The sequence below is a fragment of the Pleurodeles waltl genome, chromosome 1_1 (assembly GCF_031143425.1).
Source record: "Pleurodeles waltl isolate 20211129_DDA chromosome 1_1, aPleWal1.hap1.20221129, whole genome shotgun sequence".
NCBI lineage: Eukaryota > Metazoa > Chordata > Amphibia > Caudata > Salamandridae > Pleurodeles > Pleurodeles waltl.
Genome location: NC_090436.1, coordinates 325,434,422 through 325,461,250, shown reverse-complemented (window position 1 = coordinate 325,461,250; position 26,829 = coordinate 325,434,422). Strand labels below are relative to the sequence as shown.

General features: G+C 45.7%; 1 long non-coding RNA gene across 1 annotated transcript in view; it reads left to right on the top strand.

Annotated features, from left to right (window-relative positions):
* Nucleotides 1-22,550, top strand: part of LOC138257652 (uncharacterized) — a 1,190,164-nt gene extending 1,167,614 nt beyond the window's left edge. Inside the window, exon 6 of the long non-coding RNA XR_011198404.1 lies at nt 21,731-22,550. This is a non-coding gene — a long non-coding RNA (uncharacterized lncRNA). The remainder of the gene's footprint in view (nt 1-21,730) is intronic.
* Nucleotides 22,551-26,829: the final 4,279 nt, after the last annotated feature.

Here is a 26,829-nt window from a genome sequence, read left to right as displayed (position 1 = left end):
GACCACGGGAGCATCGCCAACAGGCTGGCGGTGCTCCCGAGGGCATTCTGACCGCGGCGGTTCAGCCGCGGCCAGAAAGGGTAAACCGGCGGTCTCCCGCCGGTTTACCACTGCCCTTGTGAATCCTCCATGGCTGCGGAGCGCGCTCCGCAGCCATGGGGATTCTGACACCCCCTACCGCCATCCTGTTCCTGGCGGGTCTCCTGCAAGGAACAGGATGGCGGTAGGGGGTGCCGCGGGGCCCCCATAAGAGGGCCCCGCAAAGTATTTCAGTGTCTGCTAAGCAGACACTGAAATACGCGACGGGTGCAACTGCACCCGTCGCACCCCTGCAACTACGCCGGCTCAATTCTGAGCCGGCGTCCTCGTTGCAGGGGCATTTCCTCTGGGCCGGCGGGCGCTCTTTTGGAGAGCGCCCGCCGGCCCAGAGGAAATGTCTGAATGGCCGCCACGGTCTTTTGACCGCGGTGCGGTCATTCAGCGGCTGTACCTTGGCGGACGGCGATGACCCCCCTATGATCTTAGATTTTAACTTAATAATAAATAAATGATCAAAAATAATACTAGTCTTGACAGTTCAGAGGTAACTATGAGAAGTAGTTGAGTGTCATAGGGAGCAGAGTTTGAGGAGGAAGAAATAAGGGAATGGAGGCAGTTAGGAAGACAGCAAGGGCAGCGAAGATAATCAGTATTGTAGGAAAATACATAGCCAAGAGAGGCTATGATAACATTAGTATAGATGGAGTTTGTGAAGAAGTGGGTTCTGGCCAGCTTACACCCTCCTTAGGATTTTTGGACATCTGATATTTGGATCTCTGCCTGCAGTGAGCAACACTAATTTAGTCTCATTCACTATAGACTTCTAGTACCATGGTGATAACTGCCACTGCCCACCTTTTATTAACCACTTCGCCGCCCAAGATGTAATGGTTACGTCCGGTGGCGCAGCACTGAGGTGCCACGGACGTAACCATTATGTCCTGGGTAAGGCCCTCGGGGTAAGCACTAGCGCTCCCCCCTAGGGCCTCCCTCCAACTCCCCCAGGGCAGGGCTGGAAGGGGAATTGCTACCCCAACCACCCCCCAGCTCCAGCTCCACCCCCAGTGACATCTGGTGACGTCAGAATGCAATCTCGTGCTGACCTCATCAAATGTCGCCTCCATCACACTGGAAGCCTGCTCCCAGGGCGATCCGAGGAGAAACAGATTAGTTTCTCCTCTGTAAGGGGGCAAGGAAGGTCAGAGAGGCATGAAAAGGGAAGGAAAGGCTTTTCCTTTCCTTTTCATGTCTCTCTGAGCATTCCTGCAGCAAGATCACATAGTGATTGTGCTGCACGAATGCCCACTAGACACCAGGGATTTTGTATACTTTGTGTAAACAAATAAGAGGAGCGTCCCCTTGGGCGAGGGCCGTTCCCCAAGGGGGGCATTTTATCTAAGGCCCTTGGGACAGAAATAAGCCGTTAGACACCAGGGATGTTTGTTTCTTTTATTTATGTTTATAAAGGGAGTGACCCCTTAGGCAAGGGTCTCGCCCCAGGGGGCAATTTTATTATAAGGCCCTTTCTGCACCCCTGGGGGCAGATCGGCCTATATTAATTAGGCACATTGTTTTTAAGCCATTTCTACCCCCCTTGGAGGCAGATCAGCCAATTTTTATCAGGCCAATCTGCCTCCAAGGGGTCAGAAACCACTTAGCACCAGGGAGTTTTATTTTGTATTATTTTTTGTTTTTGTTTTTACAGATGCGGAGCGACCCCTTAGGCAAGGGTGGCTCCCCTGGGGGCAAATTTATTTTAGGCCATTTCTGCCCATCTTCAGGACAGATCAGCCCATTTTCCTTAGGACAATCTTCCCCCAAGGGGGGCAGAAACCACTAAACACCAGGGATTTTTTTTGTGCGCCAATTTCATGCCACGGGAGGGACCCCATAGGCAAGGGTCGCTTCCTGGGGGGGGGCAAATTTATTGTAGGCCATTTTTGGCCCACTTGGGGGCAGTTGTCCTATTTTTATAAGGCTCATCTGCCCCCAAGGGGGGAAGAAAGCCCACAAGACAGCAGGGAAGAATTATTTTAAAAAAAAAGAGAGTGGGGGAATGGCCATACCCTCACCCTGATAAATGGGGACAAAGTTGTTCTGTCCACCGGTGGGCATATGGGGCAATTACCCCCGATCCACCCCACCCCTGGGGGTGGCAGAAAGCCTACTAGATGCCAGGGAATTAAAAAATAATAACAGTGGGGTGGTGGCTACCAACCAGTTTGGCCATGGTTATGCCCCTACCCCAACTAAAGGGGGTAACAGTCTTTCAGCTCTCCCCTGCACACTGAAAGATCTTATCCCAACGGCAAGCAAGAGGACATTTGATTATTTTTGGTTTTGATTTTACATTTGGGCCATGAACGGTTGTCTAACTCTCAAAATGGTCCCACTTAGAATGGTGAGGGCTGCACTCTGTTGGACTTTGGGACGCTGCTGTGTAGAAAAATCTATGAGACCTAGACACATCTGAAGACTAAACATCTGGGTGAGTCCACAGTGGTGTGCTTCACATGCACCCAGCACCATTTGCCTAGCCCCAATGCCCTGCAAACCTCCAACTTTGCTTGAAATCACACATTTTCCCCACATTTTTGTGCTGGAACCTTCTGGAATCTGCATGAATCCACAAAATTCCTACCACCCAGCATTTTCGCATCTATATTGATAAGAATTCTGCCCCACTTGTCAGCCTAAAAACATTTTTTTCCAAACTGCACTTTTGGACCCGCTTTGGTTCCCCCTCATTTTTGACATGTTTTTGACTCTTCCCTGTCACAGGCACTTGGACTACCTTCACAAGTGAGGTATCGTTTTCATTGGGAGACTGAGAGGAATGTTGGGTGGTAGGAACTGTGTGCCATTGCAGTGATCCCACACAGAAATGTTGGAAAATTTTGATTTTTTAGATAAATTTGAGGTTTGCTGAGGATTCTGGGTAAGAAAACACTGAGGGATCCATGACAGTCACACCTCCCTGGACTCCCTTGGGTGTCTAGTTTGCAGAAAAGTCTGGGTTTGGTAGGTTTTCCTAGATGGCTGCACTGCCCAGGCCCAAAAACGCAGGTGATCCCCCACAAAAACAGGTAGTTTTGTATTTGATCATTTTGACATGTCCACATAGTGTTTTGGGGGCATTTCCTGTCACGGGCAGTAGGCCTACCCACACAAGTGAGGTATAATTTTTATCAGGAGACTTGGAGGAATGCTGGGTAGAAGGAAATTTGTGGCTCATCTCAGATTCCAGAACATTCTATCACCAAAATGTGAAAAAAGTGTTTTTTTTGTTAAATTTTGAGGTTTGGTAAAGATTCTGGGTAACAGAACCTGGTGAGCCACCACAAGTTACTCCATCTTGGGTTCCCCTAGGTGTCTAGTTTTCAGAAATGTCCAGGTTTGCTAGGTTTCCTTAGGTACCGGTCGAGCTAGAGGCCAAAATCCACAGCTAGGCACTTTGCAAAAAACAGGTCTGTTTTATTTGGGAAAATGTGATGTGTCCATGTTGTGTTTTGGGGCATTTCCTGTCACTAGCACTAGGTCTACCCACACAATTGAGGTAACATTTTTATCAGGAGACTTAGGGGAACGTTTGGTGGAAGGAAATGTGTGACTCCTCTCAGATTCCTGAACTTTCTATCACCGAAAGGTGACAAAAAAGTTTTTGTTTTTTTTTGCCACATTTTGAGGTTTGTGGAGGATTCTGGGTAACAGAACCTGGTGAGAGCCCTCTAGTCACCTCGTCCTGGATTCCCCTAGGTGTCTCATTTTGAAAAAGGCACAGGTTTGGTACCTTTCCCTAGGTGCTAGCTGAGCTAGAGGCCAAAATACACAGATAGGAACTTTCCAAAAAACACATCAGATGTCACTGTAAAAATGTGATGTGTCCATGTTGCGTTTCCTGTTGCGGGCATTAGGCCTACCCACACAAGTGAGGTACCATTTTTATCGGGAGACATGGGGGAACACAGAATAGCAGGAAAAGTGTTATTGACACTTGTCTTTCTCTACATTTTGTCCTTCCAAATGAAAGACAGTGTAAAAAAGACATCTATTTGAGAAATGCTCTGTAATCCACATGCTAGTGTGGGGATCCCGGAATTCAGAGATGTGCAAATAACCACTGCTTCTCAACACCTCATCTTGTGCCCATTTTGGAAATACAAAGGTTTCCTTGATACCTATTTTTCACTTGTTATATTTCACCAAACTAATTACTGTATACCCGGTACACAATGAAAACCCAATGCAAGGTGCAGCTCCTTTGTTGACTCTGGGTACCCAGAGTGCTTGATGAACCCACAAGTCCTATATATCCTCACAACCAGAAGAGTCCAGAAAACATAACGGTATATTACTTTCTGACATTGCAGGAAAAAGTTACAGAATAACACGTGGAGGAAAATGGCTGCTTCTTTTCACCTCAAATTAAATATTGTTTTATTTCACCTGTGATTTTCTGTAGGATCTACACAAATGACCCCTTGCTGAATTCTGAATTCTGTCTACTTTTTAGAAATGTTTAGCTGTCCAGTTTGGAACATTGGTTTCACACCCATTTCTGTCAGTAACTGGACGGAGGCTAAAAGGTCACAAAAATAGTAAAAATGGGGTATGTCCCAGTAAAATACCAAAATTATGTTGAAAAATGTGGTTTTCTGATTCAAGTCAGCCTGTTCCTGAAAGCTGGGAAGATGGTAATTTTCGCACCACAACCCCCTTGTTGGCTCCCTTTTCAGGGAATAAAAAACACAACCCTTCCTCTGCAGCCCTTTTTTCCCTTTTAAAAAAACAAAAACAAAGTCTTTGCTGTATTTTGGCTAATTTCTTGGTCTCCTCCAGGAGAACCCACAAACTCTTGATACCTTTAGAATCCATAGGATGTTGGAAAAAAGGATGCAAAATTTGGCATGGGTAGCTTATGTGGACAAAACATTATGAGGGCCTAGGAACGAACTGCCCCAAATAGCCAAAAAAAGGCTTGCCACCTGAGAGGGAAAAGGCCTGGCAGCAAAGGGGTTAAAAAAAGGCCTCCTACTGCATTATTGGGACAGCAGGTTCTGTGCTCATTTGGACACAAGGCTCATAGGCAAACATGCGGGCTGAGTGAATAGGACTACTGTCTAACTCACACAGTTTTACCACACAGGTAGCCATGTTACTTACTCTGCTAGCCAGTCAACATATAAAAGGATGCCCAAGGCAATGGGCCCATTTGGATGTGATTAGCCTCTATTGGCAGGGGGAAAGAGAGAAGAAACCTGCATATACTGATTAACTGATACTTCACTAACTAATCTGAGCAGGCCCTTCCTACAGTGGCAGTAGGAAAACAGGTGGATCTCTGGCACTAACCACACTAGGGAAGCTTTCTAAAGTCTTGAAGGTAAAGTGTTAGTTTTTCTGTGTCAACTAAGGATGAAGCTCAATCCTGAAAAGAGCTCTTGCAGGTAACCAGTGCTTTTGCCACCTTTAAAATTACCAGCATGTGGTAGAAGGGTGTTGTTGGCATCCCATGATTGGGCAGAAATTCCAGCCTTCTGGAACTATCCAGCTCAGCTTCTCAATCCTTGTAGAAGGGAAACACTTTTTAAATAATAGGGAATCAAAAAAGAAGGAGGATGGACCTCTTGTCAAGATTTCATCAAGGGGAATACTGGGAAGGGGACACAAATGCAAGACTACTCATTTCCATATGAGTAACACACAAAAAGTTGGGACGGATTGGAGACTATGGAGGATCTGCTCCTGGTGGCTAACATAGTGCTAGAAGGTCTGTGAACTAGCAAGTTTCCTTTTCTTCTATGGCTCCTGCTGTCATTCAGTTTGTTAGCACACTGTGGGGGTGATTCCAACCTTGGCGGTCCGAGACCGCCAGGGTTGGGGACGGAGGAAGCACCGCCAACAGGCTGGCGGTGCTTCTGGGGCAATTCTCACCGCAGCGGTAAAGCCGCAGTCAGAAAAGGGAAGCCGGCGGTTTCCCGCCGGTTTCCCGCTGCCCCAGGGAATCCTCCACGGCGGCGCTGCAAGCAGCGGCGCCATGGGGATTCCGACCCCCTTCCCGCCATCCTGTTTCTGGCGGTTTTCACCGCCAGAAACAGGATGGCGGGAACGGGTGTTGTGGGGCCCCTGGGGGCCCCTGCAGTGCCCATGCCACAGGCATGGGCACTGCAGGGGCCCCCTAACAGAGCCCCATTGAGATTTTCAGTGTCTGCTTGGCAGACACTGAAAATCGCGACGGGTGCAACTGCACCCGTCGCACACCAGCAACTCCGCCGGCTCCATTCGGAGCCGGCTTCCTCGTTGCTGGTGCTTTCCCGCTGGGCGGGTGGGCGGCCTTTTGGCGGTCGCCCGCCAGCCCAGCGGGAAAGTCAGAATGACCGCCGCGGTCTTTTGACCGCGGTACGGTCTTTTGGCGGTTCCCATCAGGCGGGCGGCTTCCGAATGACCCCCTGTGTCTCCAATGGTTGTTGCTTCCCCAGTATGCTTATCCTCTATTCCTTTGCTGTCTTACCCCCTTTTCCCAGTTTTGCATCCTGCTTGCATGGGGCTAATTGGTTCCATCTCTTCAGCTGGCCTATTGACAAACTGCTTATTATATGCTTCTGGGTCAAGTTGTTTCCTGTTGCCTTTGTGGCTCTTTAATGGCATCACTTCCGAAGAACCCAGTGAGTCTGTACTGCCTTCTCTTCCCTACTCATAACTTCATGTCTGTTATTCAAATGTGTTATTCCTACCCCTGCACTCCTCTTCCGTTGTTCTGCACTGGGAGATTGCTCAAACCATATCACCTCTGGGAATGTCCTTGTGAGTAGGAATAAAAATCTCCATCTAAAACCATCTGAAAAATATAGAGGCCAGGAAGCCTGAATTTAACACTTCTGATAGTTGGGAGGAAAACACTGCAAACCCGATCCATATTGGCCAGAGAGAAGAGCAGCTGTCTGTGTAAAGGGTTTAAGGGTGAAAGGTAATCCTCAAGTGGAATGTAGCCGACATTCCGAATCCTCCACCTTTTCAAACCTAGGTACTCAGTTAATACAAAGTTTAGGAACCTAGGTAAAATGGGTGGAAGTGAAATTACACTGGACCCACTAGTTCAGAATTGTACCCACAACAATGTAGGTCATCTAAGAACCACTACTCTGGTATCTTGAAGGGGGTCGGAATCCCCATGCCGGCGCTGCTTGCAGCGCCGCCATGGAGGATTCCTTTGGCCAGGGGAAAACCGGCGGGAAAACCGGCGGGAAACCGCCGGTTTCCCTTTTCTGACCGCGGCTTTACCGCCGCGGTCAGAATTGGCCAGGAAGCACCGCCAGCCTGTTGGCGGTGCTTCCGTGGTCGTTGGCCCTGGCGGTCAATGACCGCCAGGGTCAGAATAACCCCCTTAATCTGTATCTATGTATTAGAATTTATTAGCTTAGATCTGCTGGAAAGGCTCCAGGTCTGCTGAGAGGGAGGAAGGCAGATCATTGTGGATGCAAGCAGGATATGCAAAATAGTTGCTGAAAGATGTAACACTCCAATGGAGAGGCTACCAAGATGATGAGTAATCATCCTTGTAGAAGAGCAGTGAGCACAAGAAGAATGGTGCAAAGGCGGATCCAGGAGGTAAGCAGGAGGTATCACAAGGAGAACAGGAAACAATCTGGAGGGGCAGAGAACCAAGGAGAACAAAACTACAGAGGTGAGTTTACAGAATGCTGAGTGGTGAACTGTATGGTATTCAAGGAGCCAAAATAACTGGGAGATTATGCAGCCTCTTACCCATTGCCTACTCTGAGCTTATATAGTACACAACTGAGAAGTGTCCATTAGGCTAATCCCCAGGATTCTGTTTAACATTTATGCCAGTTTCAACCTCTTGAATGAGAGCTTAAATCCTGCATGTCTGAGTATCCTTCTTTGGCGAGTTCTATCTTACTGATCCTGACACACTGGCCCACTTATGCAGCACATGCCTAGTGGGTGGCCGAAGCCACTGGCTGAGATAATCGATACTGCATACATTGGTTTAATTGATCATTCTGCTTGAGAGGGCCAGACCTTGGGAGAGCAGCCCAAAAAGGAACAACAGGAGAGCAACTTGTGCTCCTCATTGGTCGATTCCCGAGTATTTTTGGCATCTGCATGGCGAGCCCACGGACATGTATGAATTGTCTTTAACACTGGAGAGGTCACCCAATCATGAGCGTGCCTGGGCACTTACACGATGCCTCCTGCTCTCAATGACATGTCACGGGAAGACAGAGAGCAGGATTCACTGTTACACCTGCCCACAACAGCATCTGTTGCACCAGCAGAAAGAGGTGCTGTGCGGGCAGGAGCGAGCCTGGCCACGCTGGCTTCAGCTTCCAACTCATTTGTGTTACTTGAGACATAGGTGCCTCACACATAGAGCGGGGAAACTGTTAACAAAAAAATAAGCACTCCGATATGTGGTTTGCTAAAAAAAAAAAGAAAAGAAAAGAAAAATGTATTGCATACGTCTGAACCTCAAGACCCCAACACCTCCAATGAGTAGCTTTGGGCTACTCTGCCTCACTATTCAGACAAAGAAGTGCTAAAAAGGAATACTTGGTTCCTATTTTGGGGGCTAGGAGAATAGGGTGCCTAGGTCACCAGTGGCAAAAGGCTGGAGTGGTACAGTTGGCACCCAACAGCCCCTGTCTTCCCAAATACCCTTTGATCCAGATTTTAACAGAGTTCAAAAGGAATGTTTTAAGTTTTGTTGGAACAATAGGAAGGAGTATTCAATATGACTGCATACTGTAAGCAAGTTCAGATTGTTGTTACAGCTTCAGAGAAGTTGCAGTTTTCCCAGAGTTAAATCATTTTGTTTCTGAGCTGAGGGTCTGAGACATTCAAGAAACCCTTGTTAACTCCAGATCTGTCGATTCTAGACAGCAAGTAGTCAAATGTATTAAGACAAAGGCTCTTGTTTGTAATACAGGTAATCTTAAAATTGATTCTGGCTTTGAGAGAGAGAGCCAATGGAGGTTTTTGAACATTGAGGTGAGATGCTCAAATCTCCTTGTTTTGCTTGTTGATCTTTTGAAGTACATGTTGGGCATAGTTGTATTTCTACTGTTTCTTATACATTTGATTCTGGGTGTTACTAAGGTCAGCTAATGCAAGCTACAAGTCTGGGTCAGAAGGGGCAGAGTTGGCATAAAGACCTACTATGTGCATAAGCAGGAGTCTGACAACAGTTACGCATTCTTTTTTGTTATTCTACAGCTAACACTCAGCCTTCTGTCCTGTCATTCCTTCCTCCTCAGACTCTACTCTCTTGTAGTTTGATTCCTACCATGTGCTCGTGAGGCCTATTTCCCATTCTGCAGGCTTTTCATACCATTTTGTAGTCTCTCTATATACAACTTCATGTCTTAAGCAGAATTCTTGGAATGCCTTGAGGATGGTCACAGTTCAACTGCACTCCGCACGAGGTAAATTAAATACTAAATGATTGTGATATATCCAAAGGTTATGGTTATCATACTTTGTTGGTTATGCTGCTCCATACCTCATGGCAGGAAAGTCACTATTCATCAACAATGATACAAGAAGCTGTGTCAGTCTCTGGATCCTGCTATTCTAGCATAGTTCCTTCAACCAATTACCGGCTGAGTGAGTCTCCATCTCTGCTTCTATCCACTCATATTTCTCCCTGTGCATAGGTCTCCTTTACGCACCTGAAGCCCAGTACGAGGGGTGAGCGGATCCATAGGGGGAAGAGGAATTTAGTGCATTACCATTTGTTCATATGAACTCTTGTTGTCACCACATTTACAGGACAATAAATGTGGTTGAACTTTTGGGGTGTGCCACATAGCATATTCTATTTCTAATGTCACAAGAAACTGGCTTGTGCTATCTTGAGGATGTCATTAAGCTAGCAAATCTCTTGTGGGTTGTTGTGTGGGTCACCTCGACCATGCAGCTGAATTCACATGTGATATTTGACTGTATGAGCTTGGATACTTATCACAAAATTCAGTGGGATAAATATTATGTTTGCACTGGCCTGTGTAGACCTGATCTATTTCTGAACCCCTGGGAAATCTGAGAAGAAATTCGAACTGTGGGCCAAGAATCCCTTCTTATAGCAAAGGCTTTTATCATGAGGATACTACTGAAATGCATACACCATCAGTAAGGCCCTTTATTAGTCCTTACACTTCTCATAGTTAAGAATTGTTACTAACTTTAGTTCCTAATAATTGTGAGTGAACCTACTAACAAGGTTTAGGTTGGGGACTGTTCATAATCTGTTTTCTTTCCTAAGGAGTTGAACTACTTTAGATTCCCCAAAGCCATATTCTTTTGATTGATGTATGACTAAAATATTGCTGCACTTTTTTCTCTTTTTGTACCTTTTATAGATTTTTCAGATTGAATAACTTGTACCCTTACTGAGGACTGAAAAGCTTACTAGATCTATAGTTGTGTTCTAGGTTTGTTCTAGGGACAGCTTTAGCTGTAAAGCCAGTCTCATGTTTTCTAAATATATTTTGGTCCCACGGACCCCATCCACTCGGGCACAGCCCCTCGCTGGGCCAGTTTCAGCCCCAAGGACACCATTCCCAAGGTCAAGCTACTTGTACTTGGGTGCCCTGGCTCCACCCAGAGCACCCAGTGTGCTTAGATGGGGACCGTGGGGGGAGGGTGAATGCCCACGTGGTCCCAGCCAGCTCCCCATCTCCTGTGGGAACCAGCATTTCTCCTGCACACAGGAAGCTGCTAAATATGCAGCTACCTGTTATGTTAGTTATGTTATGTTATATAGATTAATATAGCGCATGGCTACCAGAAGGACTCCCAGTGCTGCGGGCTTGGACACTTGTAGTCAGTAACTGAAGAAGAGGGGGTTATGATTTGAATAGCCAGGCTTTTAGGGCCTTCCAGAAAATTAATTCATGGCTGTCCATACATAGGCTCAGTGGTAAGGAATTCCACAACTTTGCCCCATGATAGGCAAGGGATCTCCCACCCCATCTGGCCTTCTTCACTCTAGGGGTCACTGCTAAAAATGCTGTAGAGGACCTAGACGACCTACTCGTGAGTAGAAGGAGGCCAGTGCCCTCAATAATGTCCGACCTCTATTGTGTAGAGTTCTATGAATATGACACAGTGTCTTAAATTTTATCTGTTTGGTCACTGGAAGCCAGTGGAGAGCAGAAATTCCTGCTTTTACTGATTCATGTCTAGGTATATTGAGAAGCAGGCAGGCTGACACATTCTGAATTACCTGCAACTTTTTTATCACATATTCCAGTGCTCCAATATACAGAGCATTACCCTAGTCCAGACGTGAACCAATCAAGGCCTGTATAATAATCCTTTTGGCTGCAAAAGGTAGGTTTGTAAAAACCTTCCTTAGAAGCCTAAAGAGGGCAAAGGAGGTGGCGAAGACTTTATTGGCTTGATACATCATGGAAAGTTTTGGGTCAAGCCATACACCCAGACTCTTAATGTAGGAGCAATTCTTTTATCTGTTCCCTGCACTCATGAGGGCCGGCTGGGAAGCAGACTGAAACTGCCAGCAAGTGGGAGCAGTTTTCCTGCACAGCCCCCCTTATATTTGTTTACTAAGCCCCATGGAGGTGGTGGGCCCTGGGGAGGTGGTGGTCCCCGGAGCTCTTGTAAGACAGAGGAGTGGGGTCCATTCAGCCCCCATCTTATATCAATTTAAACCCCAGGAAGGTAGTGGTCCATAGGGAACTTTTAAGTGCATGGAGAGGGCCTGAGTGAACCCCCTTCCTAAAATTTGTAATTTGGCATGCCCCTGGACCTGCGCACCCGGGGGCTTAAAAAAAAACAAGAGCAAGAACCATGCATGTGTCTTCTAAGAACAAAAAAAAAATTGTGGTTCCTCCATGGTTTTCAACAATTAAAAAAAAAAAAATGTTTTTTTGCCGAGGCAGGGTCCCATGGGGGACCTCAGCACCAATGCTAGGGAGTCAGGGTATTCCTTTTCTTTTCTTTTTTTGGCAACACTTTCTAGTTGAAGTCTTGGCAGCCAATCAGATCTCAGCATGAGATCACTGGGATTCACAGAGGCTTTGCGCCTCTATATATACAAATTTGTTTTTCCTTTAATTACTGTAAAACTATTACATGAATTTAGAACAGATAGCAAAAAGGGCTCTTTCTAGACCAAGACCTACCTTTCTGCCAAATTTGGGGTAGTTCCGTCCAATGGTTCGGGTAGTAGTCGTGTTCAAAATCCCTATGGGAAATTGCATTCGGAAAAAGCATTTTGGGACCCCGCCCCCTTTTTCTCGTCCCCTGCTTGACAAATCACCTCAAAACTTTCCAAAGAGAAGAAGAAGTGAATGCCAAACTAGTTTTTAAAATTGTGTGAAGATTTGTCAAATGGTGCCACAGGTATTGGCAAAACAAAAAATGCTTTTCCTATGGGCACTAGAGCCTAATTGCCTCAACCAATTGGCTACTGCAAGTAGGAATATATATATATATATATATATATATATATATATATATATTTAGCAGCTCAGCTTATTACCTGTGGGCTTCAGACTGCTTGCAGTGCCATAGGTAGCGTTATGCCGGGTGTTGCTTTAAATGCAATTTTGGCATTTTAAGGCAAGAATCTAAGACGTTGCTACACGCCGAGAGTGATAGCAGTGTATGTATTCATTGTGCTCACAGCGGATTCATCAACGCATTTCAGCGCTACCCCGCACCTTTGTCACGACATTGGTTGTGAAAAACTCAGTAGCATATATACAACATAATAAGTGAAATGTGGAATCACAAACAGCAAAGATGGACAAAGACATTGGCTGGAAAGGTAGCGCCACCGTGAAGCATTACTCGATATATGTCTACCTATTAATTCCACAAATAATCATGAAAATGCACTCATAATCAAATCAATAATAAACAAAACATTTCTAGGGATGACACTTAATGACAGCATTGAATGCCACTGTAGTCAAGTTATATAATTGCTACTTCCTCCAAATTCCTCCGTGCTAGTGAACAGGGTTATCTGTCAACGTTGTATTTGCACTATAACCAACTGTAAACAGAAATTTTAGTTCTTATGAAATAGTTAAACATTCAGTGACATCCCTCTGTCAAGAATGAATTAATCAGCATACATTTATATCTTTTGAGTTTTACATCACAATCACAATAAATAGCACGATACAGCACAAGTGGACTTAGTATGCCCCAATTCAGTTACAGCCAACATTCCACTTACGCAGGGACTCAGCGGCGGGAAAGGAGATCTGAGGTGGAGGGAGGGAGCCAAGGGGAGCAGGAAAAAAAAGGAAAAAAGGAATCCAAGAAAACACGGGCACTTGGAGCAGAGGCAGCAGTGTAGGTAGCGACCTGCCTGAAGCAGGGTCAAGGGTCGCCCTCTTCACTGTGCCGCGGGTGCCATATGTGGGGAGGTGGGAGGGAGTGGCAACAGGGAAGAGGGAGGGGAACACCAAATGAGAGAGCAGAGGGGCGGGGCCGCAGGGACTCAGTGGCGGGAAAGGAGATCTGAAGTGGAGGGAGGGGGGCGGGGCCACGGGGACACAGCGGCAGGGGCCGAGGGAAGCGGGAAAAAAGGAAAAAGGAATCCAAGAAAACACCGCCACGTGGACTCGAAGCTTTATGACTCGGGGCACTTTACCACTGCTAAAGTGCATATGCGCTCTGTCTAAATTGCATTGGTGTTTGGGTATCCATGAATGGTATATTTGATTAATTGGTAAATCCCTAGTAAAGTGCACCAGAGGTGCCCAAGAACTGTAAATCAAATGTTACTAGTAGGCCTGCAGCACTGATTGTCCCACTAACATGAGTCGCCCTGTAAACCTGTCACAGATCAGCCACAGCAGTGTCCGTGTGGGCAGTTTGGAACTGCCAGTTCGACCTAGCAAGTGTACTCATTTGTTAGGCCCAAACCTTCTTTTTTACTATATGTAAGTCACCCCTAAGGTAGGCCCAAGGCTGCCCCAGGGGCAGGTGCAGTGTATTTAAAAGGTAGGACATGTACTGGTGTGTTTTACATATCCTGGTAGTGAAATATTGTCAATCCAGGTTTTCAATATTGCAAGGCTTATCTCTCACATAGGTTAACATGGAGATTGCCTTTAAATATCTTTTTAGTGTAGTTTAGCACTGAATGCTGATAAAGACAATTTAAAAATACATCTTTTGGTAAAGTTGTTTTTTAGAGTGCGAGTTTGAAAATGCCACTTTTAGAAAGTAGGCATTTTCTTGCGTAACCATCCTGTGCCTCTGCTTGGCTGCTGAATCCACATTTGTGTCAGACTAACAGATGAGCTGTTTTGGGAATTCACTCCAAACAGTAACACAAAGGGAGCTGAGGTGTGTCCTGCATATCCTGATGGGTCTTCCCTGGCTAGAGTGGGAAGGAGGAGCTGCACCTGTACTTGAGAGAGCAGTGTCTTACCTCACACAATACAGTCTCCAACCCCCTAGAGTGTGGCTGAGGCAGAGCAAGGAAGAGGCAGGTTGCTGTGCATTACAAAGACCTTTCTTTGAAGTTTGCCTACTTCAAAGAAAGAAATGAGTATAAGTATTGGACTGCTGACCTCACAACTTTAGATTACTTCTGGATCAAGAGGAACCTCTGCCAAGGAGAAAGGCTGTTGCTGTGTTATGCTGACCTGCTGCTGCTGCTTCTGCCTTGGGAGTGAAAGGACTGGACTTTGCTTTCTGACATGCTGCTTGTGAAGTTTCTCCAAGGGCTTGGACTGAGCTTGCTTCCTGTTCTAAAGTCTCAGGACCATCAAAGACTTCATCTGCCAGCACCTCGGCTCTCTTGGTGAGACCCCTTACCTGCCAAGTGGTGCCACATCCAGTACCTGGGCCCTTGAAAGGAAGAGTTGGTGAACCCAAAGTGGAAATCTATGCACTGGAGCTGAGTGGCAGAAAAATTGGTGCAGCCTCTGCATCACAGCTGTAAAATAGATGAAGCACCCGCCTCATGGCTGTAAAATTGATGCAGCACCTGTGCAGTGCAGATTCATTGTTGCTGTGCATCCAGATTTTCCACGCATCATCGCTGGGCGTCAAAATCTATAGCATCACCGCATGGACCAGAGGCTGCAAACACAAAAATCGGTGCTTTATTCTCCTGAGGGAAAAAGATCGACACATCGCCTACCGAGCGGGGAAAGAATCAATGCACGGCCTCACTTGTGAGTAGGGAATCAACCCATTGTTTGCTTTTCTGACGCATCATCTCACCTGTGGCTTTGTTTTTGACGCTCACAAGGGGCTTTGGGCCTCATTACGAACCTGGCGGACTTCCGACCACCAGAGCCCAGTGGTAGTTGGACCGCAGCCAATGTGGCAGTCTGACAGCTACATTACGACTGTGGTGGGTGCGCCACAGTGGAGCCACCAGCACCGCCACTTCTCCTACCTCTACTGGAGGGGGTTGGTGGTGCTGGCGGTCCTAATGCGCTAGGGCAGCACTGCAAGTAGCGCTGCCCTATGGATTACGAGTCCTTTCTCTGCCGGATTACATGGCGCTAGCCCTGTCATGGAAAGGCTGACGGAGACAGGGTGCAAGGGGCCCTTGCACTGTCCATGCACTTGGCATGGACAGTGCTGGCACCCCCATGGCCCACCCCATTGAGCTTTTCACTGTCTGCCTTGCAGACAGTGAAAAGTGTGACGGGTGCTAGTGCACCCTATGCACCACAGCATTGCTGCCAGCACAGTTATGAGCCGGTGTCAAAGTTGTGGGCTGTTTCCCGCTGGGCCAGCGGGAAACTCATAATGGGGCCTGTGAGAAGGGGACCACACTGGCATTAACCTGACTGCAGGAGTTTGGCGGACAACCTTTTCTACCCGCCAAACACATAATGACCCCCTTTGTGTTAAAACAACACGTCCATTGATTTCTATGGATCTCTTTTTGTGTATGGTGGATTTTTGTCGTTTTGGTCTTGTTTGATTTAGATAAACATTGACTATTTTTCTAAACTGGTGTGGTGTCCTTTTGTGGCGTTTTCACTGTGTTATTGTGTGTAGTTGTACAAATACTTTACACATTGCTTCTGAGAAAAGCCTGACTGCTTGTGCAAGGGGGTGAACAGGGGTTATCAGATGTGTGACTCCCTTGCCCTAACTAGAGTGAGGGTCCCTACTTGGACAGGGTGTACACTGACTGCCAACTAGAGACTCATTTTCTAACATTCACAACTGTGAAAAACAACTTTGGGTGTTTTTCACTACCAGGACTTGTAAAACTTACAAGTACATATCCTGCCTTTAACTTACATAGCACCTTGCCCTATGGGTTACCTAGGGCCTGCCTTAGATTGACGTATATAATAAAAGGAGGATTTAAGGCTTGGCAAGTAGTTTTAAATGCCAAATCGAAGTGGCAGTGAAACTGTACACATAGGCCTTGCAAAGACAGGCCTGAGTTGGGGTTAAGGGGCTACTTATGTGGGTGGCACCATCAGTGCTGCAGGCCCACTGGTAGCATTTAATGTATAGGCCCTGGACACATCTAGTGCACTTTACTAGGGGCTTATAGGCAAATTAAATATGCCATTTGGGTTGGAGCCAATGATACCATGTTTACAGGAGAGAGCAGAAGCACTTTAGCACTGATCAGCAGTGGTAAAGTGCACAGAGGCCTAAAACCAGCAAAAACAACATCAAAAAAATGGATGGAGGCAGGCAAAAGGTTGGGGGAAGACCACCTTAGGGCTGTCGGTAACAATGGCAGTTGTGGTGATAATAATGATGGTATTAAAATGGTTGTGGTAGTGGTAGTTTTAATGGTAATTGCACTGGTAATGGTAGTATGGCAGTAGAAGAAAAAGTGGCTGTAATAACATTGGTGGTAGTAGTGGTAATAGTGGTGCTGGTGAAAATGGTGATGGGGTACTGATGGAAAAGGTACCAGTGGAAATGTTGGTGGTGGTTGCAGTGGTGGCTAAGGTGTTCATAGTGTTGGTAGTAGGGAAATGGTAGGGATGGTAATGGCTTAAGTGGTAATAGTGGTAGTGATGTTGGAAATGGTGATGATAATAATGGTGGTACTAGTGATGGTGTTAATTGATGTTGTGGCAAAGGTGGTGATTGTAGTAATGGTGGTAGTGATGACAATCGTGGTGAGGTAATGGCAGGGTGGTAATCATTGTAGTAATGTGGTAGTAGTGGTTATGGTAGAGGAAACATTTATATATTGTTATGTAGTTTTCCTTAAATGCTTCCTGATAAATGGTATTTAGCCATGCACTTGCAAATGAATTAGACATGGTGTTGGAAATGGGGTCTCAGGTTGGCAGTCAGTTTGCACTCTGTCCAAGCAGGGACCCTCACTCTAGTCAGGGTAAAGGAAACATCTGGGTAACCCTCACTCACCCCCTTGGTAGCTTGGCACAAGCAGAAAGGCTTAACCCCAGAAGCAATGTGTCAAGTATTTGTATCAACACACACTGTAACACAGTGAAAACACTACAAAATGGACACTGCACCAGTTTAGAAAAATAGGTAATATTTATCTAAATCACACACGACCAAAATGACAAAAATCGTACATACACAAGTCAAGATATGAATTTTAAAAATTATAAGAGTCTCAATCTGAAGAAAACAGAGGGAATTCTGTTATTACACAAAAGTACCTTGTTTGTTTCCAAAATAAAGGTGCACAGCGAACGTGCATCGGAACAGTCAGCGATGCGTTGATTCCTTACTCGCAAGCAAGGCTGTGTGGCGTTTCCTTCTTCGGTCGGGTCGGCGATGCGTTGTTTTTCTCCCTCACAAGAGAGCGATGCGTTGATTTTCGGATGGGCACCTCGGGTCAGTGCAGGCTTTGCGTCGATTTTTCATGACAAGCGATATTTCTTCAGAAATCCAGTCGCACAGTGTCAGGAAACTGCACTGCGTGAGGTTTGCATTATTATCAGCAGACGCTAGCAGGTGTTGCGCATCGTTTCTCCAGCCGCAATGTGTCAATCTTCAAGCCGCAATGCAGGTGGACCATTGATTTTAGCCACAAAGCTGTTGGAGCATTGTTCATCAGCCGTGTTGCTGATGGTGCTTTGAAAAGTTCCCTGCACTGCAGTGTTTGTGTGGATTTCAGCCCTTTCCACCAGCTTCACCTTTCAGGATCCCAGGGACTGGGTGAGGCACCACTTGGCAGGGGAGGTGTCTCACCAGAGAGTCCAGGTGCTGGTAGAGAAAAATCTTTGATGGCCCTGAGACTTCAACAACAGGAGGCAAACTCAACTTCAGCTCTTGGAGATTCTTCTCAAGCAGGAATGAACAACAAAGTCCAGTCTTTGTCCCCTTTTCACAGGCGGAAGCAGCAACTGCAGGATAGCCCACCAAAGCACATTCACAGGCAGGGGCCGAACTTCTCTTCAGCTCGTCTCCTTCGCAGAGGTTCCTCTTAAATCCTTGAAGAAATCCAATTTTCAGGGGTTTTGGGTCCAATGCTTATACCCCTTTCTGCCTTTGAATTTGGCAAACTTGAAAGGGAAGTCTCTGTTCTACACAAGATCCTGCCTTGCCCAGGCCAGGCTTCATGCTGACACCAGGGGGTTGGAGATGACATTGTGTGAGGGCAGTCACAGCCCATTCAGGTGTAAGTGCCCACTCCTTCCTCCACTCTAGCTCAGATGGCCCATCAGGAATATCAGGCTACTCCCCAGCTCCCTTTGTCTCAGTGTCTAGAGGGAATTCACACCAGCTCAACTGTCAGTCTGACCGCAACAGGGAATCCAGGTTGACCACAAACAGGCAGAGTCACAGAATGGTTTAAGCAAGAAAATGCCCACTTTCTAAAAGTTGCATTTTCAAACTGACAGTTTAAAAACCAACTTTATCAAAAGATGTATTTTTAAATTGTGAGTTCAGAGACACCAAACTCCACATTTCTATCTGCCCCCAAAGGGAATCCGCCCTTAAATATCATTTAAGGGCAGCCCCCATGTTAACCTATGAGGGTTAACCTGTAGGCCTTGCAACAGTGAAAGCTGAGTTTAGCAGCATTTCACTGTTACGACATGTAAAACACACCAGTATATGTCCCACCTTTAACATACACTGCACTCTGCCCATGGCGCTACCCAGGGCCTACCTTAGGGGTGTCCTACTTGTATGAAAAGGGAAGGTTTAGGCCTGGCAAGTGGGTAGACTTGCCAATTCGAATTGGCAGTGCAAGACTGCACACACAGACACTGCATTTGCAGGTCTGAGCCATGTTTACAGAGCTAATAATGTGGTTGGCACAACCAGTGCTGCCGGCCCAGTAGTAGCATTTGATTTACAGGCCCAGGGCACCTCTAGTGCACTTTACTAGGGACTTACCAGTAAATCAAATATGCCAATCAGGGACAAGCAATTACACATACAATTTACCCAGGAGCACTAGCACTTTACCACTGGACAGCAGTGGTAAAGTGCCAAGGGTACCCAAAACAGCAAAAACAGAGTCCAGCACACAGTCAAACATGGGAAGCAGAGGCGAAAAAGACAGGGGAGACCACACCAAGGATGCCAGGTCTAACATATGGTGTCACCTTCTCCAACTTTGTCTTTTAATGTGCTTCTTTGCCATTTTGTTGCAAGAGCTAATTGATCAAATTTAATTGCAGTGTTGCATTTCACATTGGGAAATAAATACAAGACAGAACACAAGATGGCCCCGGACTATAAATATTCTGCACTGCTTTCAAAAGAGATTTTGTTTTGCATTTTGGTTTACTTAAAGTTAAATATGTGGCACTGCTATGTATTGTGTTCCAAATCATCAAATCATCTTCTCCAACAGCTTCATGTTGGAGAAATTCATAATAGTATCCAGCACTTCATATGGCCAGTCCCTGAGGAGTGTTACGACGTTTTTAACACAGCTGGAGCACTGGCATTGTGTGTTTTCTGTTTAGACTACACAGTTTTTTTTAGAGAAGCATCATCTTGTGCCTCCAGAATGAGATTATTGTATAATGTGGAGCCTGTGCAAACCAAGATTTTGCCCTACATTCCTCACTGAGGCTAAAGTAATATCACTATTTACGGAGTCACTGCTTTCTTTAGCTGCATCACAGCTTTTCACTGCCACAACAAGAGACTTACAGGAACTCTGGCTTTGTCCATGGAAATCTTTTATTGTCTGCCACAAGGCACTGAGCACAAGTGCTGTGACTTTCTACCCATTAGTAATTAAAGATGTCTCCAACATGTAAAATGTACAGCCATCACTGCTACTGTTACCACGGGGACATGACATCATTATTGCTTCAGATCTGCCAACTTGTGAATTTTTTGGACTGTGTGAGGATGGGGTGTGGCCATGAAGGGGGCAGGGCTTATTAGTGCTGAGCTCACACTTGCTGGAACCTGAGTGCTTGCTCTGACTTTGCGGCAACTGTCAAAGCTCGCACCAAGTCAGAGCAAACAGCTATGTCTCAGTAGTGGGCACCAACGAACATAGCAGGAGCCGTTCCTGGAGGGTGGTGGTCCCCATGGCCTTTATTGGCTCCAGAAGGAGAGCTGGATGGCCCACCCCCAGCATTAAAAATTGCCCCACGGAGACGGTGGTCCCTAGTGCCATGTGTCCGCAGCCGACACCCTATCCTCTTTAAATTCATCACTGGCTGCACCCTTCTGCATTTCATTCTATGTTTGCCCCAGGAAGGTGGTGGTGTGGCCCCTGGAGCTGCATCGGGGGGCCGGTTAGCCTTCCGCATTTCATTCTATGTTTGGCCCTGTAGAGGTGGCGGTCTCCATGGACGCCAGGGGGGGCATGCGGCCTCCTGCATATTATTCATAGTTGGCCCTGGGGGAGTGTGGTGACCCCCAGGGCACAGGGCGTCTGCAAGGAACGCCTCTTATTTCAATGAAAGCATTTATCCCGGGGAGGTGGTTTTCCCCAGGATACAGGGGGCTGCTCAGCCCCTTGCACTCAATGTAATAAGAGCCCCACTGAGGTGGCAGTTACAATGGGTTCAGTAAGTCCTAGGAGGGTAGCTCTGTGTGTTCCTTCCTTATTTTTTACATGCCCCCGGGACCTGGCTCACATATGGGCTGGTTACAAAACAAGCGCAGGAGCCCACTCTTGATTTTTTGATTTTAGACGGGTCCGTGGATCAACTGCGACTCTCTGCTCAAATTTTAAAAAATGCTTTCTTAGTCTGGGAGGTACCTCTGGGGCCCAAGCACCAGAGCTAAGGTATCAGGGTGTCCCTATCCTGATTCCTTTTCTCTTACTTAATCTATTTTTTTTCTGGGACTCGGCTGAAGCCAAGTCCTGAAATGGCTGTGAACACTTCCTTTTTGAAGTGTTGACAGGCAATAAGATCTCAGCACGAGGTCAGATGGGTTTGCGGAGCATCCCTATATATATATATGTATATATATATATATATACATTTGTTATTTTTAATTTCTTAACTACTCAATGGATTTACACCAAATAACAAAAAGGTCAGTTTCTGGACTACGAGCTACCTTTCTGCCAAATTTGGTGTAAATCCGTCTAATGGTTCAGCTGCTATTCCTGTTCAAAATCCCTATGGAAAAATGCATGGGGAAAAAGTGTTTTGGGACCCCACCCAAACTTAGCAGACAGTGTTTGCAGTGAGTATCGTACATTGTTGGAATATTTTGTGAAGATTCATCAAACGTCTTCCAAGTTATTAACAAAACAAAAAAATGCTTTTTTTTTCAGAAACTAGGTCCTAACTATAACTACCTAGTGGTGACCACAGATCTCCTGGCATAAAGGACTGGTTTGAAAGGGGAACTGGTGCACTTCAAAAACACTCTTTAAAGGTTCTTCAGCTTCAGAGGCACATTTGGGTAGATGTACTGGGTCTGTGACCCCCCTAAAATCAGACACTTCTGGACCTACAACTGGACTCTGTCAGAAGGACTGAAGTGCTGCCCAAAGGATTCATATGAACTGCTTTTCTGGAAGGACTGCTCTTCGCTGGTTGCCCTGCTCCACTGCCTGGTGCTCCCCGACTCTGCTGGAAGGTCTTTGCCTTCCCCCTCACAAGTGATCTTCAAGGGCTTGTCAGTTTGCCTCCTGTTGAGAAGTCTCAGGGCCATCAAAGACTTCACCTAAGAGACAAAATCCACTACATAGGGAACATTGACGCAACACCAGCAGACTTGACGCAGTGTCTGTGCTCCGGCTGTAAAACTGACGCAACGTCTACAGTTTCATCATCATAGCGCATTTGGATTTTCTAGGCATCGTCCCTGGGCATCATTTGTCATCAAACCCTGCACTGCAGTAAGGAACCAAGGCTGCTTGCCTGGAAATCAATGCATCATCTTACCTGCGAGGACAGAATCGATGCATCACCGCCACCGCACCGGTAAAATAGATGCATTGCTTTATTTTCCAATGTCTCACCTCCTTTGTGGCTCACAGCGTCTCATTTTTGACACATCCCAGGTACTTCGTACTGAAGAGATACATCCATTGATTCATACTAAGACTTACTTAAACCTATTAAAAGTGATATCTTGACTTGTGCTTATTGGAGTTTGTCATTTTTGTCTTGTTTTATTCGAATAAATAATATCTATTTTCCTAAACTGTTGTGGAGTATGATTTTTGTGGTGTTTTTGTTGTGTTACTGTATGAGTTATTGCACAAATACTTTACACATTGCCTTCTAAGTTAAGCCTGCCTGCTCTAGTCCATGCTACCGGAGGGTAAGCACATGCACAGGATAATTTAGGTTGTTGTGACTGACTAGGACTGTGGGCTCCGCTTGGACAGTATGCATATCTCTGCCAACTAGAAACCCAATTTCTAACAACCACTACCTCCATTACCACCACCGTTACCATCATTACCTTTTCTACCATCACAGTCACCACCACCATTACCTTTTCAATCTTCTTTATTACTACCACATTTGCTACATTCATTATCAGCTGCTCTGCCATCACTGCAATTCCAATAATTCCACAATTAACACAACCATGATTACCATTAGGAGTACTATCACCATGACCCCTATAATTAAACCCACTACAGCCATCACCACTGTCAAAGCTGCCACTACCACACCACATGACTGCTACTACCACCATCCCACCACTATCACCTCCATTGTTACAACTAGCCCTACTACCATCACCACTGCTATCACTGCTACCACTAGAACAACCATCATCACCACTACAACTATGACCACCACCACTATTACAACTCTGCTACCACTGTCAAATCTACCACCATAACCACTACTACCACCACGAGTTGTTATGTTGGAATGGTGTGTGGGTGAGAAAAGATTGATGTCAGCTTCTGTGTAATAGCCATTGTTGTGTGGGATCTGTAATAAAGGCCAGACTCATTGGTTTTGCCACTGCTTGTTATATTTGCAGATGCTATCTGCCTCTTTGAGAAGTCATTTTTTTTGTTTAATGTGATTACTTTAATGGCAAGTATAGGAAACGAACTGACTTTAGTGCTTTAAATGGGCCGGTACTGTCTGGTACTGAGTACCAGCACTTTTTTTTTATTTTGCGAGGGAGAGTACCTGCACTTCTCTAGAAAAACGTAATACTTTTCATTGGAGAATACCGTCACTTCTCGGAAACAAGCAGGTACTCTGATACAGAGTACCTGCACTTCTGTTTTACAATTTCAAGCACTGACTGACTTATTTGTGTTTTAAAAACTTGACCATAATGCATTTGATTCTTTTTATGTATTTCTGTCTTTTGGTTATGTTTTAATTGAAATAAACTTATTGACTGAGTCGACTGCAACACATAACGAAATGGTGGATGGAGATACTGAAATTTACCCTAAATGAACCCCCTCCAGATGGGACCGCAATCATTAACCACAGACCTATTCTGTTTATACGCGGGTTTGTCTTCTTGTGAAAATACCCGGTTTGCTCTTAAGAAATCTAGTTGAATGTAAGGCGAAGCCGACACTTAATCAATAAGCGTTGACTGTTAAGGAAGCGTTGGATTTTTCAGAGCTGCAAACTCAATTACCTTGTAAATGGCTTTGCAGTCGGAACTAAATGGTACCCGAACCATTAGAATGAAAATGAATGCAAACATTTCATGCATTAATGGCTGTGATGGTAGCCGCGCGGTGGGCTGCATCTTTGAAAATAACTTGTGACTAATCGCCTTGTGGCCGCATCAGAGCGCTGTGCATCTCCCCGAAGAGACCGTTTAAAAAGATGGCCGGCTCACAGCTCCCCAATTCCAGGCCTGACAATCTATGATTACTCTCTCATTACTTCCAAGCAATCCTTACGTTGCAGCGAACTGCTCTCGGGGACCAAGCACAGAAATAACTAGCGTTTCATCTTATTTATAAACGGTCCTTAGCGGGCTGTTATTTCAAGGCAAGAAGTATTTTAAACGGATCTTGTAAAGTGTGTCAGATCAAGTGAAAGATGCCGTAAATCAATTTTCTGTAATCTCCCCCCCACCCCCCTCAATAGGACAGAATGATATGTGCACAGTGCTTTAACCCCTTAGCTGCTGGGCCTTTTCCCCCCCAGTGCTGAGCCCTTTTTTGGCTATTTGGGGTAGTTCGCGCTTAGGGCTTCATAACTTTTTGTCCACATAAGCTAACCACGCCAAATTTGCGTCCTTTTTTTCCAACATCCTAGGGATTCTAATGGTACCCAGAGTTTGTGGTTTACCCTGGAGGAGACCAAGAAAATAGCCAAAATACAGTGAAAATTTAGTTTTTTCCAAAAAAATGGGAAAAAAGGGCCGCCGAAGAAGGCTTGTGGTTTTTTCCCTGAAAATGCCATCAACAAAGGGTTTCTGGTGCTGAAATCACTATCTCCCCACCTTTCAGGAACGGGCAGACTTGAATCAGAAAACCACATTTTCCAACACAAATTTGGCATTTTACTGGGACATACCCCATTTTTACTATTTTTGGTGCTTTCAACCTCCTTCCAGTTAGTGACAGGAATGGGTGTGAAACCAATGCTGGATCCCGGAAAGCTAAACATTTCTGAAAACTAGACAAAATTCTGAATTCAGCAAGGGGTCATTTGTGTAGATCCTACAAGGTTTTCCTACAGAAAATAACAGCTGAAATAAAAAAATATTGAAATTGAGCTGAAAACAACAGCCATTTTTCTTTATGTTTTACTCTGTAACTTTTTCCTGCGATGTCAGATTTCTGAAAGCAATATACCGTTTTGTCTGCTGGACTCTTCTGGTTGCGGGGATATAAAGGGCTTATAGGTTCATCAAGAACCCTAGGTACCCAGAGCCAATAAATGAGGTGCACCCTGCAGTTGGTTTTCATTCTATATTGGGTATACAGCAATTCATTTGCTGAAATATGAGGAGTGAAAAAGAGGTATCAAGAAAACCTTTGCATTTCCAAAATGGGATCAAGATAAGGTTTTGAGGAGCAGTGGTTATTTGCACATCTTTGAATTCCGAGGTGCCCATACTAGCATGTGAATTGCAGGGCATTTCTCAAATAGACGTCTTTTTTACACACTCTCTTATATTTGGAAGGAAAAAATGTAGAGAAAGATAAGGGGCAATAACACTTGTTTTGCTATTCTATGTTCCCCCAAGTCTCCCGAAACAAATGATACCTCACTTGTGTGGTTAGGCCTAGCGCCCGCGACAGGAAATGCCCCAAAACACAACGTGGACACATCCCATTTTTTCACAAAATACAGAGCTGTTTTTTTGCAAAGTGCCTACCTGTGGATTATGGCCTCTAGCTCAGCCGGCACATAGGGAAACCTACCAAACCTGTACATTTTTTAAAACTAGAAACCTAGGGGAATCCAAGATGGGGTGACTCGCGGGGCTCTGACCAGGTTCTGTTACCCAGAATCCTTTGCAAACCTCAAAAAGTGGCTAAAAAAACAAGTTTTCCTCAAATTTCGGTGACAGAAAGTTCTGGAATCTGAGAGGAGCCTCAAATTTCCTTCCACCCAGCGTCCCCCCAAGTCTCCCGATAAAAATGATACCTCATTTGTGTGGGTAGGCCTAGCGCCCGCGACAGGAAATGCCCCAAAACACAACGTGGACACATCACAGAAAACAGAGCTGTTTTTTGCAAAGTGCCTACCTGTAGATTTTGGCCTCTAGCTCAGCCGGCACCTAGGGAAACCTACCAAACCTGTACATTTTTGAAAACTAGAGACCTAGGGGAATCCAAGATGGGGTGACTCGCGGGGCTCTGACCAGGTTCTGTTACCCAGAATCCTTTGCAAACCTCAAAAAGTGGCTAAAAAAACAAGTTTTCCTCACATTTCGGTGACAGAAAGTTCTGGAATCGGAGAGGAGCCTCAAATTTCCTTCCACTCAGCGTCCCCCCAAGTCTCCCGATAAAAATGATACCTCACTTGTGTGGGTAGGCCTAGCGCCCGCGACAGGAAATGCCCCAAAACACAACGTGGACACATCACAGAAAACAGAGCTGTTTTTTGCAAAGTGCCTACCTGTAGATTTTGGCCTCTAGCTCAGCCGGCACCTAGGGAAACCTACCAAACCTGTACATTTTTGAAAACTAGAGACCTAGGGGAATCCAAGATGGGGTGACTCGCGGGGCTCTGACCAGGTTCTGTTAACCAGAATCCTTTGCAAACCTCAAAAAGTGGCTAAAAAAACAAGTTTTCCTCACATTTCGGTGACAGAAAGTTCTGGAATCGGAGAGGAGCCTCAAATTTCCTTCCACCCAGCGTCCCCCCAAGTCTCCCGATAAAAATGATACCTCACTTGTGTGGGTAGGCCTAGCGCACGCGACAGGAAATGCCCCAAAACACAACGTGGACACATCACAGAAAACAG